Source organism: Tursiops truncatus, chromosome 11 (assembly GCF_011762595.2).
Source record: "Tursiops truncatus isolate mTurTru1 chromosome 11, mTurTru1.mat.Y, whole genome shotgun sequence".
Lineage (NCBI taxonomy): Eukaryota > Metazoa > Chordata > Mammalia > Artiodactyla > Delphinidae > Tursiops > Tursiops truncatus.
This window is the reverse complement of record NC_047044.1, coordinates 80,175,815-80,187,069: the sequence shown is the minus strand read 5'-3', so window position 1 is coordinate 80,187,069 and position 11,255 is coordinate 80,175,815. Positions and strand designations below refer to the sequence as shown.

Below are 11,255 nucleotides of genomic sequence, written 5' to 3'. Positions count from 1 at the left end.
ATAGTTCTGATGACTACCTTTTCTGTGTATGACTCTCGCCACCTTTTTTACACGTGACTCTCAGCGTCCATCCCTTTCTGCTTTATGTTTTACTTGAGTGACTGACTTTCTTCTGATCTCATTTTCTATACCTCATGCTTCTACCTACTCGTGCTTCAAGAAACTCGTGTTTCTTGCCTTCCTTCTGTACGCCCCTTTGTGTTTTTCTGCTCTGCTCTGTCGTCTGTTTTCTACGTGTCTCACATTCAGTGTCTTGAGAGAGGATTTGATAGGGCCACTTACGGAAAATTCAGTATGGAGCTCTGCTCAAGTGTCCTTATGCTTGTTTGCCCCAGGCTGCTGCCAAGTGTATACTGGACTGTTTTGATTCAGGAGGGCATCCATGGTCCAATCTGTACTGTTCAAGGTGGCAAGGGTTTCAGGATATTAACTGAGAATCCTGTGTGTAGGGAACCGTATTAGACTCTGCCAGAAGGAGGGTAGCAACACCCAGGGTGTCATGGCTCCACCCCAACGCACTCTTTCTTTAGCATTATTGCCATCCCATTTATAGATGAAAAACCGAAACTCAAAATGGTAAAGTGATCCTAGGTCTTATAACTCGGAATACATGAAGTGCTTTATTTAATTTTACCAAAGAAGAGGGTATTTCTTCCTTTTATTCAAGAATGGGTGATGATCTTTTTCAGAAATGGCATCTTGCAATGTAAAAGCTACTCTTTCTATGGCTATTACATTATATCTAATTCAGAATTCAAACAATGTAGGGTCAAATGGGAATTATCTAAGGTAACACAAGAGGGAAGTGATTTAAAGCATTTAAAAGACAGACATACAAAAGTGATAGCTGTGACACTTTCTCTTTGCTTCCTTAGTACCTTGGCTAGTTTAACAAACCACAGTACCAATTATCTGGCAATTCAGGTCCTACACAATCAGCATTCATCAGTGGAAAAGCTCGTCTGGAGATAGAATCTGGAAGAACAAGGGAAAGCAGCAGAGAAACACATTCTTTATAGAATTTGGGTGATAAGATGCTCTAGCCTGAAGATTAGTTTATCAGTAACTTGTTTCAACTTGCAAGAAAGTTCCTTTAATGAAAACATTTATTTAAGCCAGTTGTCCCATCCTCGTCTTACATCTGTTTTAGCTAAAAGTTATTCTTCTTAGTCATTGTAGACAGAGGTTTCTGGAGTGAAGTCTGACATGCCATTTTAAAATGTAAATTCTAGTTAAGTAGAAGAATGCTAGTAAAGGATTAGGAGAGACTGAATAAAGCAACAGTAAATTAATGATTGTCCAGGTGAAAAGGTGAGTGAGTAGGAATTAATGGATCCGTTGGAGGCCTGGGAGCTGTAGGTGACACGGGTCCAGAGAATGGGGTGCACCACAATGTCAACCTGGATACATGGTAGTGTATCCTGGTAGTGTAACCTGGTGTAACCTGCTAGTGTAACCTGCTAGTGTAACCTGGTAGTGAGCCATGATGTATTATTTGAAAAGTGAGCCTTATTTAATATTGTGGCGGGTGAAAATCAAGGTGGGAATTACTGGTTATGAGTAATGCTCTGTTGTTGATTGAGCATGTTCGCACGACCTCTAAAAGAGGTCTGTGCACAGTGCGTGTTGGTAGGAAGAAATGGCAGTGACCTGTCACCTCAGGAGAGGCCTGACAGCCTGCATAAATGCTCCGCCTGCTTGGGAAGAATGCTATGCAGACCATCTGCATGGAATGGAAAATAAGAACTGCTGCTATGTGTTGAAAGGGCTCTCTATCCTCCTGACCTCTCTCAGAGTACAGGAATCAGATGCACTTTTAAGCAACTGAATTAACTGCATTTGTAAAGGGAATGAATTGTTTAAAGGAATTTAATTTGTTTGAGTCATTAATTGAACATTAATCAAACACCATGAAAAGAGATAGTTTCTATTTTTAGCTGTAAAATTTCCTTTTATAAATAGAATAATAAAATGGGGAAGTTGAATGTAACTAGGTGTTTGGATATCTCTGGCAGGTAACCAGAGAATACAGCACAACCTGGGATGCAAGGCAAGAGTGATTAAAATAAGACTGCTTGGAACGAGATATTGGGCCTACTTCTAACCTGTTTCCATGGGCAGGCAGGGACTGGGGTGAAGGATTGGGTTCATAAATGATGTCAGTGGTGATAGCTGAGTAGTGGCTCAGTATTCGGCTAAAGGATATTAAAGTGGTATCTGGGTTATCACCCATGTCATGCTTAGAATCAGACAGAATAAGCAGCAATTTCCTCTAGAAGGAATTCTAAAGCTAAGCTTCTTTCATTTGAACTTGGGTTCATGATTTATACCATGTGTTCAACCGGCCCTGTGTTTGTTGATGTCACTGGGACGAGAACAACCCGAGGCACCCAGATCCTTTAAGATCGTGCTGATGGAGTTCTTCCTGAATTTCTAAAGGCACAGCCTATACAGCAGGTTAGAAGTCTTAAGCAAAAGGCAGCATTCATTCATTCATTCATTCAGTGAATTTTTATCGAACGTCCATAGGGCAACGCATGCTTCTAAATTCCATAAAGAATGTAAAGATGAAACAAATTGGCATCCTGCCCTCAAGGACCGTAAGGAACTTACAGTCAGTGAGAGCCATAAGCCATATATTAAAAATAATACTACAATTGTTTTCTGTCATAAGAAAAAGGGAAATATGTTTACTGATGACTCATTACGTGTCAGGCAATGTGCTCTGTTACCTTGCATATGACATCAGATCATCGAAACAACCCTGGGCGGTAGATTTTAGTAGAAATGGGCAAAAATCTTCCTTAACTGAGGAAACATTATCAGAGAATATGGGTGCAAAGTCATTCACTTGTGGAGTGTGCAAGTATGAAGCAGAGTGGACGAGAAGTTCAGAAAGGTAGGTTGAGGGCCGGGATATAAGGATCTTTGGACGCCAGAGGGGAGTTTGGACTTTGTTCCTCGGTAAAGGGGAGACGGTCAAGTGTTTTGAACGTAGTCAAGAGTGATTACGACTGTGCTTTGGAGAGCTGCAGCTGGAGGCCTATGAAGACCAGTCGGCAAAGGATATAACCTTGACGAGAGGGGTGAGCCTCTCCTGGTACCTGCATCTAACCAAACAAAGTAAAGGATGTATCCTTGCCCTTGCGCAGGCTTGAGGGTGGGAGGAACAAAAAAAAGCCAGCTCTCTGTTACTCCAGAGCACGGAGCTGAAAGAGAGTAGATTGTGAACAATCAGTGCTTTGGATAGATAAAGAAAAGATGGCTTGTGGTCAAAGAGACCTTGGTTTCCATCCCAGTTCTGGGTGTTCCGTAGCAATTTACTTACGTAACCGTGCTGAGCCTTTAATTCCGTATGTTAAAATGGGGCTAATGATACCTTACAGGATGGTTGTGAGGATTAAATGAGACACGAGACAGAGTTCTTTGAGGGACTAGTCAGAAAAGCAGGATATGGGTTCCCAGGAGAAAGAATCCCATCAGTGGTGGGATGTTCTCCCAGCTCGTGTGCCCCAGATAAATTCAGGCAGGGGTCAGAAGGGTACTTGTCAGGACCACTGTAGGTCGTTACATCAGATGACCTTTAGGGTCCATTTCAAGTTCTACTGTTGTTATTCTCTGCAGGTTTTTTCCTGCTTTCATGCTGTCCTCTTCCCTACCTCTACCCCATAGTGATATTATCTGGCAAAACTCATAGGTACTACAGGTCAGGCTGATCATAGGAATAACTAGGCAGAAAATAGGGATCTAGACCTTCAGAGTTACTCAGTGTTGAAACCACAGGAGTTGTAAATGGACTTTTCCATTAAATCAGCTAAGATCCAGGTTAGTGGGTAGACTCTGGGTACCTGCTCATCAGGCATCCTAATTTGCTTCCCGCAATGTCCTGATTCTTTGGGGCTTCCCCAAGATACCCAGAGACCACTGGTTTCAATCTATTCATTGAAGTGTTAGATCTGGTTGTAAAATGAAGCATTACGGTGAAGCCTAAATGTAGAACATATAAGAGCTGTAACTCTGATTAAGGGGAAGGGGAAGAAGAGAGGGGAGAAGGAGGCTGAAATCTGACCCATTGGTTCCTTCCTCACCTACTCTGGAACCCCTGGTCTGAACACTACTGCCCCAGCCTTGGCCTGTTTTCAGTTTTCCTCCTGAGTCTTTTGTTTTCTGGACTTGGATGGCAGCTCTCATCACTCCAGCTGCAGAGGGGATGGGAGGCAACTTCCTGTTATTCTATCCTGCCATCCTTTTGGGGGTGGGACATTCCCTCCCCCATCTCCTGCTGCTGGTTGTAGAATGTGAACCCTGGCAGGCTTCCTATGACTGGGGCTGGAAGAATGACTGGTAGCCACCCGGCCACTGTTGGAAGGCATTTGGGAGAGGCAACAGGCACGACAGACAAGTGGGTCCCTGACTGAGGGAGAAGGAGGGGTGAGTGGCTAAGAGGCAGGTTAAGTGGTTGGTGCATAAAATACCTGAGGGGGTTAAGGGTTGTTGCATGAATGGTGGAAGGGCAGGAAGACAGAAGGACTGTGGGCAAAGCATTGAGAGAGAGAGAGAGAGAGAGAGAGAGAGAGAGAGAGGAGATAGTTAAGTAGTTATGGTTTCTGGCTATGAGATCGTTTGGGGTTTGGGTACATTTAAGGAATGGAGGGTGGTTAGAGATGATCTGCTGATCTATTTTCCATCCTATATTTTTATTGAGTGTTTTCCTTGAATTGAGTGTAAGGAATACAAAGAGGTATTAGGCATGCAGCATCCTCTTCAGAGTTTGAGAAGACAGGAAATGTATATAACTAGACATATATAACCATATGTTTACACATCTGTACTATATCAATAAGGCTTACAATAACCTTTGATCTGAGTCTTATCAGCCCCATTTTATAAAGGAGGTGATTAGGTTTCTGATGGATGTTTTAATGACTTGGTCAAAGTTACACAGCAAGTGAGTTGCAGAACTGGACAATGGACCACTTTTTCTGTCCTCTGTAGGGCACAGCAAGGACAAGGACGTTAGGCTTTGAGAGAAGGGCGGGACTTAACACACAGAAGAAGGGGGTCAAAAGGAACAAACTTCCAGTTATAAAATAAGTAAGTCATAGGGATGTAATGTACAACATGGTGACTATAGTTAATAATACTGTATTACGTCTTTGAAAGTTGCTAAGAGAGTAGATCTTAAAAGTTCTCAAAAACAAAACAAAACGAAAAACCCCACAGAGCTCTCACACACAGAAGAGAGTGGGGATTCCAGGTAGGCGAGAAGGTGAGATGAAAGTAGACCAGTTTGTAGTGGAATGTTTCCCAGGACCGAAGTGGGAGATAAGGCGGGAAAGGTACATAGAGGCCAGATCGGGGAGAGTTTTAAATGGCCAGCTAAGAATTGCAGGGAAAGGGCGGCCTGATTTAGAGGAAGATGTTGATAGCAAAACCAAACTGTTTTAGCAAATTCATTTGGATGTCTTGCACGGAAAGACTTAGTGCAGGGGAAAAAAGGATTCAGAAATATGTTAGGAGCTTGGAATAGTGTAGGCTTGACAAACAGCACGATGGTAATAGTATAGAAGTTGGTCTGTGAGAGCACTGGCCTGGGTCTGTGGATTATTTTTAGCATTACAGTGTTTGAGTGTGTGTAGATTGTGGGCCATCCCTACTCTAAAGAGAAGAAATAGCTTCGGAATCGAATGAACTTTGGTTTCAACGGCAGTTCTGGGCGTTCTGGAGCAATTTACTTATGTAACCTGGCTGAGCCTTTGATTCCTTTATGTTAAAATGGGGCTAATGACGCTCACCTTACAGGATGGTTATGGGGATTAAATGAGACACAGTGGTGGACTCTGTACATCCCTTCTACAATCTTTGGCAGAACGGTGAAATGTATGACATGTTGTCATCCATCAAAAAACAAACAATAAAAATCAGCAGAAAGTCAATGATTAGTTTATTGTAATTCCAGAAGATGATGCATAATATATCTATATCTCATATAAAGAGGGCCACTTTTCACCATTCAGCCCTGCCTTGGAGGAGTTATTAGGCAAATTGAAAGACCCATTTCTTGAGAATCTTTCCGTTCTGTTAGCCAGGGGTATTGCACTGCCTGATACACGCCAGTGTTAAACGTTAGTTAATTCTTAATTGATAGCTCAGCCACTGCAATTGGTTTCATTCAACAGTAATTATTCTCATGTGGCTTGTTGAACTCAATTGTGAGATTCCCCCCTTTTCAGTTGTGCATGAAAACAGCAGACTTAGGGTCTTTAGAAAGGTAAATAGTTATTTTTCTTCGGAGGTTCAATTTTATTTGCCTGGAAGCTCGCGTGCTGTGATTTTCGTCGCTAAAAGCAAAAGCAACCACACGGTCGATAACGCCCCTGGTTAACGATCCAGAGGATTCCCCTCCATATCTTCCCGAGGTGCTTTTGAAGTTCTAAATTTCCCTTCTAAGGGAACGCCCAGCAGTCCCAAGATAAAAGGGTAGCAGAGCGAGCTGGCGGTTTCTTTTATTTGCCTGACTTCAAGCTAGCCATTTTCTGCTCCACGCGCCGCCGGACTCGGACTTGCCCGTGACACAGAGGCGATTGTTTTTCCTTCAAAAGGGGGCTTGGGTGGGTTAGTTTCGTTTCTGACCTGGGAGATGGTAAATGCACCAAGAGAAGTTTAAAACAGGACCCGCAAGGATCTGCCCCGTACCATTATTCTCCTTCCCTTAGAGAGAGCAGGAAAGGCAGCATTTTTTTTCCATCAACACCCACTTCCAGCCCTCGCCGGGCTCTGCGAGGAATGTGTAAAATTAGTGGGCTCCTCTGAGTGACAGTCCGCGGGCCCACTCAGCGCGAGGCGGGGCGCGCCGTCGCTCCCTCCGCGCACTCTCTTTGGCTCATTCCTGCGGCGGGGAGGGGAGAGGGCGCGAGGGAGGGGAGGTACCTGGGACTGGGAGTGATGTCAGCTCCCAGCTTGGTGCCTGCCCGGATTCCTGACATGGTGTAGGGCCGAGAGGGTGGGGAAGGCGGGAGCGGGGCGGGAGAGGACTCGGGGTAGCCAGCCTGTGGCGGGGCCAGAGTGCCGGCGCTTTGAACTCCGGGCGAAGGTGAACCAGAACTTTTGCAAGTCGTGCCGGCGGCTCTCTTCGCTCAGGCAGGTAAGGGAGTTCGGCTCCTTTCTGGGACCGGAGGGCAGTGGCACCGTTGTGTGGTTGCAGCTGCCCCTACTCGCCGCTCGATTTCCTTTTCCAGCTCCCTCCTGTTTCCCGTTGGGAACGGGCACTTTTTTGGGGGTGGGGTAAGGGCTTAACTCCTGGGGCTCCCAACTAGCTTATGTGTGAAGAATACCTCCAGGATAGGACCTGTAAGATCTTGTCTGGGTACTTAAACCCTCCACACCCCAGTCTCCTAGCAATACTTGAGACCCCCAATCAGAGACGTGGTGTGTGTGTGTGTGTGTGTGTGTGTGTGTGTGTGTGTGTGTGTGTGTGTGTGTGTGTGTGTGTGTGGGGGGGGTGTTATTTTAAAATGTCACAAAAAGTTTATGGAATATCGACTCAAAAATTATGCTCTTGGAGAGAGAACAAAAGTTTTGTATTTTTTTTAGCTCGCCTGTGGCCATGTTGATTTAAATGAAAGTCTGTCATCGTTATTCTTATATATTCTTATATAGGAACATAAAAAATCCTTTTATACAGTCCAGTCAGGATGCGAGAAATTCACATGGGGTGTATTAATTATGAGCTTGTGGGAAAACCGGTGTCTTGGGGCACATTTCAACGCCAGCTCTCTTTCACTCATATTTTAACGGAGAATTCCTTTGGTTGCCAACTTTGTGTTCTGGAGGGTTTAGGAAGGCTGCTGAGAATCTTCAGATCTGTTTTCTTTGGCTGTTTGAGAGAAGGATGAGGGCTGGTAGTTGTTTTCATGGATCTTTTTTAGAGGAGCGAGTTTTAACAGGGAAATGTGGCAGAAGGCGCGGCATACAAACTCTTAATTAGAGGAACATGAATTTTTCAACATGTGGGACCAAAACAAATCCTTCCTTTCAATAAGAAGTGCAGAGAGCAATAGAAGAAGAACTTGATTTAGTGCCCCAGTTTGGTATTTAGGGGAAGCAATTGCAAGTCAGGAGCAAAATGGTATTTTGATAAGTGGACGTATAGAATTCTGATTTTGTGTTTATTTCCTGTTTCAAATCCTTTCTGTTTCTTGTTTAGAGATTTTGTGTGCCTGGGTCACTAACTGGGTAGGATTAACTTTCTGGGGAAAAAATTATGGAGTCATAAGCTTACTCAGAACCCTCCCTTCTCAGTGCTGAAGGCTCTTTCTTTTGGAGAAGGAAAGTGTTGGGGCTGAGACTTCTGAGTCAAGTTTCCCTTTTCTTTCACCAGAGTGCTTCAGCAGTGAGGATCCTTCTCTTGCCAGGTCGGGAGGAAACGGGCGTGGACTTCTTTGTGAGTCAAAAGCTGCATCCCAGGTGCCTGTATGTAAGGGCATTTCCGGGAGAGGAGGAAAGAAAGAAGCCACATCACTGCATCTAATAAACCCAAGTCGGGAAGTGTGGCGATAAAGGACTTCGTCGATGGGGTTCTCCCTCTTTCTAGCCTGATGACATTTAGGTGTCAGGGCAAAAAAAGAAGTGTTTTGTTTGCTGTTGTTTATAAAACACCTGGATCTGTATTGCTCTTGAAAAATTTAATTAGCACAGTGTGGATTAAGAGTAGGCTCTTTGCAAAGGCAAGGCATGCCTCACCGGAAAGGCCAGAACATTTTAATTTTGGTTTGTGTTTTGGACTAAGAAACAGAAGTTGCCTAATGTCACTGAAATAATGGTGACCAAGTCTTTTCTGTTTATGTTCTGTAGGAAGTACATAGAACATACGATATTTTCCAATGTACTTTTTCAGCAGGAAAGAGCAGGAGGTGAGGTAGAACTCCTGTGGGCTGGTGTGAGCTCACTGGAGCCTCGGCTGATGGAGTGTTAAGGCTGCTGTTGGTGATACCGAAAGACAGAGCTGCAAAAATCAGTCAAGTGGTATCTTTAGGATGTTATCCTGATGTGCCAAATTCGGATTTATACTTCTTTCCAAGAAGCGAGTCCTGGCTTAGGGACTTGAATATATCAAAGCTTTGAACTGCATTCACAGTTTGTGGAGTAACAGTCATTTTACATACTTAGTTTTAACCAGTATTTCTCTTTCTCCATCTGTGTGTAGGAGGCAGATGTGGTATCGTAAAACATGGTGCTTTTAAAGGACAAAACTTGAAAGACGTTTGAGTTATTGAGAAAGGTAGGATCAGGTTTTGGTTAAATTATTTGACCAGCAGCTATCATAGTTTTGATAGCTACTTTAAAAAAAAAAATGATAATCTGGCCTTTGTGGGCAGATGTTGACTTGAAATTCAGGGCACACTGTTGTTGCAGATCAATAGTGCCTAATGTCAAGGGCATTGTGGACATTTTTTGGAAACAAGTTCAGTGAGAGAGAGTTCATTAACTGTTTATGTAGTCTTTTTGTCACTCACTGTGCCAGCATGAGATAAATCAGAACAAGGTCATTATTTTCCCCTTAGTTACTGACTAGCTGACTTCTTTTTAAAACCTGTTGTTCATATTCATGAAATATTTGTATTTTTATAGTTAATTTAGATTATGTTGGTAATTTGTTAAATTAACTTTTTGAGGTTTTCAGCTCCCATTTTTAAAAATATGTATATCCCAAATAGCACATTTTTCCAACTGTTAAAGAAGACTTCATTCATCATTCTGTCTTTTATTACATGTTTCTGACCTGATTTGAATTACCTGTTCAAAACAATGAATGAATGAGTGAATGAAATGTATGAATATCTATTCACATTTGGGTCTGTGTCTTGATTCTTTATTAAAGAAACATTCCTTCAAGGCGAAAACATAGGCAAGAGACAGTGCACAATAATGACTTCTTTATTCCCAGAGATTTCCCTAGAAAGTCATATTAGTTTTCAAATTAAAAAAATCCCAGTTGAGCAGCCAACTGTGAAATCTTTCAGGGAGCCATGATTTTATTATTGTTTTCTAACCATGGTGGAACAGATGGGTTTAAGTATGAGAGTCAAAGCTGTTAAGGTTAGTGACACTGGGTGTTGTTTGGGGACAAAGGGAACAAAGTGTCCTCTGGCCAGCATTTCCCTTCACCTAAAGGTTGATAATTTCACAATTAAATCAGTCATCAAACTGACCCCAAATCGACACTATCCAAAAACCACTCTGGGCTTGTGCAGTTCTTTGCATCTGTAGTGTGTTATGTCCTTTGTTTCTCAAATTCATAGCAGTGCACGTCAGAACCATTTTCCTAGCCAAAAGCCTACAGCTTTTGTCACATATATCACCACCATAAAGACCGATGCTTTATTAAATGGAGCTAATGGATTAAAAAACCGAAACTGAACTAACCCACCCTAGAAAATACAAAGACTCTTCTATTTCTTTTACACTCTTTATTTTAAATATAGTAATTATTGATGCCAGTTTGGCATTGGTTGATAATGTTTCAAAAAGCCAAGTGGTGAGGGTTTCTTTCCCTTCAGTACTTTTTCCCACTTTTAAGGATCTAAAACACCAAACAACTGGATTTTAGATGGAAAAGTGGGCCCTGCCAGGAGTTTTAAGTTTGCACACTTGTTAGGCGGTTTTTGAAGGAGAGGAGGGTTTGAGTGAAACCTCTACCAGCCTGTGCTCCTTGAAGAGCGTCTATTTCTGAAATGTGGGTTTGGACTCTGAGTGATCCAGGTGGGTGTGTTGTCTCAGTTTGTTACTGCACTTTGGTTGCGTGTCTCCCTAGAACTTGGTGTGACTCACATTTTGACTGGCCCACATTCACATCCTTGTTTTTGTTGGCAAATGTAATGAGTTCAGAATAGAAAGATCGTGGAGTGGTTTCTGTATAGAGGTGCACCTAAAAATGCCCATGACTGAAGGAATTGTACAAACTCAGATTGCATTGACTGTCAGTCATTCCGGTAGAGGCTCATGCCTCAAATGTGGACCGTGGAGGAAGAAGACCAAGTACCATAACTTTGGGGGCTGGCCACAGATTTTATGGACACCCTTTGAACTCCAGAGTAAGGCTAGGTATTTTCACCTCTCCTTTAACTTAGAGAAATTAAGCATTTGTCAAAAAAAATCAGATGCAAGTTCAAGGGAGCAGGTATGCTGATTCCTCGTGTTGCGTGTTGGTTAACAAAGGAAAACTTAATTTTACCTGGTGAGAGAGAGACTAAAGA

General features: G+C 42.9%; 1 protein-coding gene across 9 annotated transcripts in view; it reads left to right on the top strand.

The window, feature by feature from the left end:
• Positions 1 to 6,987: 6,987 nt before the first annotated feature.
• The window catches only part of PPFIBP1 (PPFIA binding protein 1), a 177,942-nt gene continuing 173,674 nt past the window's right edge, over positions 6,988 to 11,255 (top strand). For 5 of the 9 annotated variants that reach the window (XM_033866971.2, XM_033866966.2, XM_033866967.2 and 2 more), the window contains exon 1: positions 6,988 to 7,144. The gene's annotated coding sequence lies outside the window, so the exon portion shown is untranslated. The remainder of the gene's footprint in view (positions 7,145 to 11,255) is intronic. The other 4 variants (XM_033866968.2, XM_033866969.2, XM_019936090.3 and 1 more) reach the window with 3 other exon arrangements.